Source organism: Medicago sativa, chromosome 3 (assembly GCF_051527215.1).
Source record: "Medicago sativa cultivar Bolivia chromosome 3, Bolivia_mono, whole genome shotgun sequence".
NCBI lineage: Eukaryota > Viridiplantae > Streptophyta > Magnoliopsida > Fabales > Fabaceae > Medicago > Medicago sativa.
Window position 1 is genome coordinate 88,579,512 of NC_140751.1, and position 9,530 is coordinate 88,589,041.

Genomic DNA, 9,530 nt, shown 5'->3' on the forward strand with positions numbered 1-9,530 from the left:
TTCGTAATTTTTATATGTATCAATGGTATGTATTTGACTTTTAAAATATTTGACTTTCTGGTTTCGGATATTGGATTTAGGTTTATGTTAGGAAACATGATATCCAATGAAGGATGAGAGAAAACTAAGAGAATCTTTCTATTGATGATCAAAATGAATATTACAATATGAGAAAGTTATCTCACTAATGGGGTTATTACAAGTATATATAATACTACAACTAGTATCTCTAATAGTCCCCCTCAAGTTGGAAGGTGTTCAAAACACTTCCAACTTGAAATGAGAAAATACAAGGAAAGATGCCGGAAATACATCGGCTAAAAAAAATATCAAACAAGTGCTTATCCAACAAGAAGCAACCACAACTCAAGGTTGAACCAATTGAAGGAAGGAGCATCAAAGCAACGCTTAACCACCATCCGGTAGAAGCCAATATCAACAAAGCCAATTAAGGCACAACGCTTAACCATCAAGAGTTCTCAATAACTCAAGACATAAGCACAACACAAGAAATACAAGGATATCCAAAATCAATGATGATATCCAAAAAAGAAGTGCAAGGAAGGGCCATAGTCTATCATGGAAGGAGGTCATATGTTGAACAAACTTCACACCAAAGGTATCATGAAGCAACAAGACCAAGGTTCCAAAGATAAAAGTGATGCCCTCCTATGCCGAGCCGAGACAAGAAAAATCAAAAGCAAGCCAATAGAGATGCATAGCCATGTGATGTGTCTTCAAACCATAGAAAACATATCCATGTTGATGCATTCAAACCATAGGCCAAAACCAATGCTTCCAATAATGAAGCTAAAACAAATCCAAAAATAGTCTTCAATTGTCACAATAATAGGCAAACCAGAAGCAAACAATAGGCCAAATCACAAGCTTCAGAAAGCAAACCAGTCCAAACTAAGAAAGCCATTAACAAATCCAAACCAATACATGTGTCTTAGGTATGGAGTATATACCAGAAGCAATTGCAATGTGAACGTGCAATGCCAAGAAACAAGAAGAATATGCTAGAACTAATTAAACCCAAATAAAATGTATGACAAACAACCAAGTTGACATAACACTGCAGCAACATAGCCATACACATAAGCCTGGGACTTCCAATCTTCAATCATCATATAAGAGTACCTTAACATGGACAAATCCCATGCTTCAGATATCAAACCAAAGCTTCCAAAAAATCCTTAGCTTGATGAATCACCCTATCAAAAAAAAAACACAAACAGAACCCCTTCCAATATATTCCTTTGGTGGCAAACCAAAATTGTCAAAGATAGTGTAATTCCAGCAGCAACAGTAGCAAGGAGGTCCAAACAATAATCCCAAGAGAATTAATCATCACCAACACTCAACTAAAACATGAGTGTGAATTTGCCTTTAAGATAAACAGGACATAGGCTCACAAACATTGTTGAGAACATAAAACACCAAAGTTTCACAACTTGATCAAAATATGCCAATTCTCATACTTTAGTGACTGCTAACAATGTAAAACCTTCTTCAACCACTTATTGACAAGTGCTTCACAAAAAATCTCAAGAGAATATATCCATAAGCTAGCAATTCCCACACGATTATTCCTGTAACTATGTTTCAAAGAACATGTGGCAACTGACATGAAATGACAAAAAAATCCAAAACACATTCCCTTGCTTCAATGCCTTCCCATGAACAGAGGCAATTTGTAAATACAAGATAGTATCATCAAGAATTTCCAACCCAAGTGCAAACAACAATACCAACCATACTTCATGGTAAAAAAAATTGAGTAATCATAAAATTTGCTTAGAAGGTATAATTGTCTCTAATGTAGACGAATAATACTAAAACTGCAACGGAACAGAAGTGAAGCATAACATACCATTGAGCAAAAGCATTCACCACTTTCAACGAAATCAGATAGAACAAGAATCCGATCGGAAGCGAAGAATGACGAGGTCGAAGCAGAGTAACAAGAACAGATGACTCCAAATCTTCATAATCGAACAAACTGAATTTCCCGCAGAACAACAAGAATCGAAAATTCACCATAAAATGCTCAAATCAAACAACCCAACCTTCAAGCCAAACATAACACCAACCTGTTTACGGTGATGACTTTCAACAAACACCTCATGTGCACACCAGTCATAAACTTGAGTAATTGGGAGAAGAAGCAGACATGAGTGACAATTCAATGATTCAGAAAACGCGAAAACGAATTCGATCGATCAAGAATTCGAGCAAGAAAACTAGATCGATCATGAAAGTGAACTCGAAATCAAAAAGATAGGAGATGAATCAGTGTTCAATCAAAGAACATAGGATGGAATGGAATCATAAAATGGAGTTCAATCAAGAGATCGAAATATCTTTCTCGAATCAAAAACAAAACAGAAAATGTGAAATCGAATTGAAATCGCAAAACCCTAAGAATTGGGGAAAATTGCGATAACAAAGGATGTCGAACAAGAAACGCGAATTGAATATGAAATTGAATCCGAAATTGAAAATAGATGGAAAAATAGAGTACGAACAACGGACAAACAAACACTAGAATCGTGAAACCCTAGTAATTGGGAAAAATGACATGAGCGAAATCGAAAAAAGAAATATGAAAGCAATTCGTCAATTACGTGATCAGAGAAACGAAATTGAACAAAGAAAGGAATCAATAAGGTGAAACCTAATCAAAGATGTGAAAACAAGAGACGGAATCAGTAAGAAAAATGAACGAGAAAGGGAAAACAAAACTGACGTGAGAAGATTAAATTTTCTCAAGAAAATGCAGCAGAAAATCCTTCAAGGAGGATACCAGATTAGCTCTGATACCATGTTAGGAAACATGATATCCAATGAAGGATGAGAGAAAACTAAGAGAATCTTTCTATTGATGATCAAAATGAATATTACAATATGAGAAAGTTATCCCACTAATGGGGTTATTACAAATATATATACTACTACAACTAGTATCTCTAATAGTTTATGCATTCATTTTTCGTAGCATAGTAAATTTTAGTATTTGTCGTTTGTTCTAAACCAGTTTTCCTGATGTGCTGATGCCACCGGCGTTGAATCAGTATATAAACAACGAACATGCCAAGTATTTGGTATTTTGATTGCTTTTGTCGGAAGTAATCAATGTTGAGCAAAATGCATAAAAATTGTGCACAAGCATAGGCAAAATTAAAACTAAATTGTGTACAAACATTAAAAAAAATGTGTGCAAGCATAAGCAAAAATAAAACTAAATTGTATACAAACATGAAAATCTATATCAAAGCACAAAGATTATACAATTGTTTTAATCATTTTATCCATGAATTACGGTTGTATATTGAAAGATGGTACTGTTTTCAATTTTTATTTTCTTAAAAAAAAAACTTTTTTTATAATTAACTGGATATTCGTAAACCCAATTTGAACCAACTGGTTCAAACTGGGTTGCTTTAGTTTGGTTTTGTCAATTTAAACACAGGTTCCATGTTGAACCCAACCTGTAGTATTCTCAACCAGTTGGGTAATAGTTGGGTAATGGGTTAGGCCAAAACCGACCAAACCCAACTTGTGTACATCCCTAAATGTTTGTAACTTAAACGGTCAAAAACTCAAAATATCTAATGTTTATAACTTAAAAGATTAAAATAGAAAGAAAAAAAATAAGGGATGAAAATGTTTAAAACCTATAATTAAGAAACCAAAATAGAACCATTTTTTTTCTAAAATAATGACATTTTCTATTAATAAAAAAAATTAGAGTGTGATCATATCAACATTGATAAATGTTAAGTGTTTAGAGTTTAGACGATACCAATACTAAAATGAGTGATCTCCTTGCAGACATTTTTTTTTGAAAGACCTCCTTGCAAACATAGTAAATCAAGTTTCCTCTAAAAAAAAATAGGAAATCAAAGTTTGAATATGAGATAGAATCAGGTGTGTCAAATATAATTATTTTTTCCGAAAGGAATCTACGAGAAACGAGGGAAACGAAAAAGGCCAAGGAAGGGAAAGAAAAACAAAAAGAGAACGGCGTTAAGAAACAGAATATTGGGGGTAGATGGGTGACAACGAAGGAAAGAAATAAAAGAGGATGTCTAAGGAGAGGGGAAGGAAGAATGGAATGGTAGGGTGCAAATAGAATAATGCAACTACTACACCTCAACTTCAACTCCTATTCCTATTTTTTATTGCCATTTTGGGTTTCTTACTTTGACCTTAGCTTTGAATCTGAACCATCAATCATATCATTCTCCTTCCCTTAATTAGAATAGATGGACCCCAATAATTTTCACCAATCAACTCACGTTTTGCAGTTTTTTTTATGGGATTCGAACTCAAACCTTGCATATATTATCTCTGTTAACTGAGTTAAACTCACAAGGACTCACGTTTTGTAGTTTGATCAAATTCTCTTTATGTTTGTTTTGTAGTTTGATCAAATTTACTTTATGTTTGGTTCTAATTATAAAAAGAGTTCTATTATAAACATTATTTTTCTAACACTCTGATTTATTAGATAAAATTTATGTGGATATCTTATTTTAAAAATGGATCATGTATAAAATTTTAAGAATCATATATAAGTTTTACTTAAGAAGAATGAGTATTAAAAAATGTGTTGCTAACATTTTTATTCTAAGAATTGGTTTTGGTTTTTGAATCAATTATAAGTTAAATTTGAGTAAAAAAACCGAGTTACGTTAAGTAATTATTTGTGGCTTTTAATTTAATCTTTAATTAATTAAAACATTTCAAAACTTTGTTAACTACAAGTTCAAATTTATTTTAATAACTAAACATTCAAACTTTCAAGAAAGCAAAATCAATAAACGTTTATTCAGTTGGTAAATAGTTGACTCATCTATAGAGTCGTAGGTTTTATCAGTGTTAGCGTGATTACCTCTTTAGTGGATTAATTTGTAATACTTTTTTTATCGCTCAAAAAAACAAATAATTACACACTAAAAAAAATCTCGTGGATTTATTGGCATTGATTTAAAAAAAAATGAATTTCTAGCCATACTACTTGATAAAAAGACATTCTTTTAATCTAAATTACCAACATACCGGATAAAAAATCACTTTGCTGTCACTTTACATTGAACTCACTTGATATTAGTATCTGAAATCGTGAAAGTTAATGGCTAAATCATATTGGTTTTGTTCTTTATTTTATTAAATTTTACTTCTTAAATATTGGGTTAAATATAATAAAATAAAATGGATAGATATATAGTAGTTTATTTTGTCCGGTTCCTTTTTATAAATTGGTTGTTTAAGTTTTTTTTGGTTACAAATTGATTTTTCAAGTCATAAAATATTTATAGCGTTATTCATTTTTTCAATCAACTTTGTTAAAAAGTGTTTATGGACTATTCAACATTGAGGTTTTTGTCAAAAAAATAAACATTGAGGTTGTAGGTCCAAAAGTGCTTATAATATCAAACTTGATTAGCTACGCACATTTTCTTCTAATTTTTTAATTCAAGTATAATTTTCCAAATATATATTTCATCAACAATGTTATATATGAATCAAGTAATCCTTCAATTTTGTTTCAAATCAAGATTGAATAATACTCATGTGAAGTGAATTTGGATATACCTACTTAACATTTTTCTTTTTGACAAGAACCTACTTAACATTAATTGTCCATTTTTTTTTAAAAAAAATCGTCCATATATTTTATAATTGTGTTTGATGATAATTGTGCATATATTTTATGATGTAAAAGACCAATTTATAATAAAAAAAACTTAAAAAGCTAAGTTATTTATAAACATCTATTTCAAATGATCACGAATGATAGTTAAGTTTTTATAAAAAATAAAAAATAAAAAACACATTTAAATCCTTAAAAAAAAAAAAAACACTTTTAAAGCTTGTCCGAAAGACAAGTAGCTCCCACTCATTAAGCATGAGGTTACAGATTAGGCGTTGTTTCATTTATGAGTAATGATATTTTTTTTTTGAAGAAATGAGTAATGATATTTTGACATCCATTTGATGACAACTTTATTGACAACCTTGTTTTTCTCATTTCTTATTGGTCAAAAACAATGGAGAGAGAAAAAGGAAGAGAGAGGACAACAACATCATATGAGTATGAGAGAGAAAGTTGTCCAAAAATTGTCAAAAAGTGGTTGTCAAAATATCATTTCTCTTCATTTATTTCAACATCTTTTTAGTATTCTTTCATTTCAGTCTCACCATGGAAGTGTTATGGTAGAGTTTCCGGTTTCCACGTATATGACTATTTTAAGTCTTAGGCTGCTCCACCTCAATCAGATCAGAACATGATTATCAACTATCAGGAGTCACCAGATGTGCACTTGCAATACTTCAGTTTAAACATGTTTTGAGGATTATCAATATTGACGAATTCTTTCAGCGTAAAACTATTATTAAAAATTAAAAGCATTCTTTTAGCGTAAACTTTTTTTTTTCTAGCTTGTTTTTCAGAAGATATAAATTTTACTGGCACTGTCACAGACTCCATGTCCACATAGAGAAAGTTAGGAGACTCTTATATGTGGATAAATCTTACTTGGACAGACAACTACAGTTGAAGCTAATTAAATAATGTGACTATATTGTTTTTCTTTTTATTTTTTTTCATTTATGTGTACTCAAATAAATTTTATCTGGGGTTCTGTTCGAGTAAGACTTCATCGTTATATGCTAAATAATAGTATTTACTTAGGTACAACCCTATGAGCACATATTAAGAATTTCAAAAATACAATTTTGCATTGGAAAAATATTTTTTTGACTTTTAAAATAGTGACTGCACAACTTTAAAAACAATGTTACCATATTAAATTCTTTAACATGTGCATTAGTTTCCTTATGACACGTGTTAGTATTTTTCTATAAATAATTAAAATAATACATAACTTCAATGCATATTTTTTTTTTTATATTGCGGGGTCATGAGAGGAGTCCAAAAAATTGAGAGAATGGTGTTCAACACTTACCCGCCTAACGACCACATTGTCGGTAAAACTTTTGATTCAAAGACTTGATACCTTTAGTCAAACCATCAACTTTGATACCACTTGGAAGTAATCACACTCTGTTAAGAGCAATCTCAGAAGTGGTTTGAACACCATATATTCATTCAAAACCTTATTAAGACATTGAGTATACGAATCCACACACATCTGTTTCATTTTAATAGCTTACATTTTATTGCACGTATTTCATGATATAATTGATGCATGTAAGAGTTAATTTTGATATATTGTTAGGGTCATGCTAAGTTGTGCTCTAAGGGCATAAGTTAAGTTAAAAAATGAATTAATCAATACATGCATAAGTTAAAAAGATAAAATTTAAAGCTTTTAAAATTAAAATGCACAATTTTCAAGATTTTACTTCTATTTTTGGTTTTTTATCTTGTGCCCTTAGGGCATAAGTTACCATGTCTCATATTCTTACACTCCTAGTATACCATATATATGACTTTAGAAGTTATTATGACTAAAGTCAAACGTTTTTTATTGATTTGACGGTTATGATTGACTCGCGGTGTAAAAATCTCCACTCTCACACTATATATCAACTTATAAATTCCAATTTTAATTATTCCATGAGTTTTTTTTTTTTACAAAATTATTCCATGAGTTGAAAAGGCATGACTATATGCAAAAATGACCTTTGGAGGAAATCAGAAATTATCAAGCAAGTATGCCATATAGGTAGGCAGAATAGAACAGTACACATCCTCTTCTATATTAATATTATATTTGTCTTTACAATGAAATTAAAATATTGCCCCTCTTTTATTTTATTTTATTTGTGTAAAGAGAAAAATAAACACCTTTTTTAGTTTTTAGGACAAAAGTTAGGTGTCGTTCTATAAATACTGATTATGTTGTTGACTATTTATTATCATACTAGTATGCTTTAAATTTTACTTTAGAATTATTTTGTTTATCCATAAAATCGAACATTAGATTTGTGTTCATTTGAATCCTTAGCTCAGTTGGTAAGGATAAGGCGTAATATATGCAAGGTTCGGGTTCAAACCCCGACCATCACCAAAAATTTGAATCCTCTTAACAACGTATAATTGAGAGGATTATTTGCATCTCTTCCACTTAGTTAAAGTGAGAAAACACCAAGATTAGCCAACTCACATTTTGAGTGTCGAGCTTTCTGCTTAGGAATCCAGAGACAGGTCCAAATCGAACCTGAAACTCTCAATTTTAATACAATTTATAAGCTACATTTTATTAACATTCATTATATATAAATACAAACATATCGTCGGTGCTATACTTGATATTTATCATATCTTATTTATACTTGGTTTGTCAAAGATCATTCGAAAACATAACACCTTACATGTTTTAAAGTTAATTTCTGAGCAGGTACAATAAAATGAGACTCTCAAAGCCAACATTGATTCTCTTTGTCTTTTTCATCTTCACTATAACGTGTGTTGTTCAATTGGAAGCAGTGATCAACGAACGAGTTGTTGATGCTGGCTCTGGAAGTAGTTCTGTCAATGTTGTTGTGAGTTTTTTGGACTTTGAAACTTCCTCCAAGTCTTTTTATCACTTGATATTTCTTTCTTTATGTTTTAAAGCTTTGCTTTTGCCCTACTTAGGTTAACAACTCAATTAAGCATTTATAGCATAAATATATATCTTGTAAGTTATAAGTAATCATGTATAGACTATTTCTATAACAAAATATAAAATAAAGTCAAATTGTTTTCAATAAATTCGTAAAACTTATGAAAAGAACCGGAAACGGTTTATAAACACGTCATATATTGTTTCTATAAGCTCCTCCAAACACTCGCACACGTGTTTATGCCAACAGATAAGCTTGAATAAGTTGATCCAAAGAATTCATTATATTATAGTAAATTGTAATTAATTTAGCTTCTGCATTGTTGCTAAAAATAATAAGAAAATATTAGGGGTTATAACTCAAAGATTTTTTTTCGAGTAACTGGTTATTTTACTATGTAGAGAAGAGGTGAATGTGAAAAACAAGGCGTTGAGTGCAAGCAAGTAAATGGTGGTAATGAAGATAACGATTTGGATAGTGAAGACTACATCTACACCAACTCAGTGTTGCCTTAGATGAAACACATCTGCTTGCATGTATTATGAAGTAATTTATTCCTTACTTTTTCCTTTACTGAATGATGATGTATTGTAGTTGTGATTTTGTTTGAAGCTAGTCATATTCGTAATTGTAAAGGAATGGATAGATGTTGTTATGACTTATGTTAAGAGTAGTTTATATTTATCTCATAATACATGATGAATTTGTCAATACCATGATACGTGTAAAAATAAAGAGATGCAACAATATTTACTTTTTTAAAATTATTTTTATGAAGTATTGGTGCATTCAGTGTTGTCATAAAGTCAAGATTGAATGTCTCCGCGAGCTTAGCTCAGTTGGTATGGACAATGCATAATATATGCAAGGTCGGAGGTTCGAACCCCGCCACCACAAAAAAAAAAAAGTCAAGATTGAATATTAATTTGTAAGTGATGTAACTATTA

General features: G+C 30.8%; 1 long non-coding RNA gene across 2 annotated transcripts; it reads left to right on the plus strand.

Moving 5' to 3' along the window:
- Positions 1 to 7,863: 7,863 nt before the first annotated feature.
- On the plus strand, positions 7,864 to 9,294 carry LOC146941582 (uncharacterized). 2 transcript variants are annotated; one of them, XR_015032432.1, is made up of 3 exons: positions 7,864 to 8,182; positions 8,361 to 8,520; positions 8,985 to 9,294. It is a non-coding gene; the product is annotated as an uncharacterized LOC146941582 (long non-coding RNA). The 2 variants fall into 2 exon arrangements; XR_015032431.1 differs by having other exon boundaries at positions 7,873 to 8,182; positions 8,376 to 8,520.
- Positions 9,295 to 9,530: the final 236 nt, after the last annotated feature.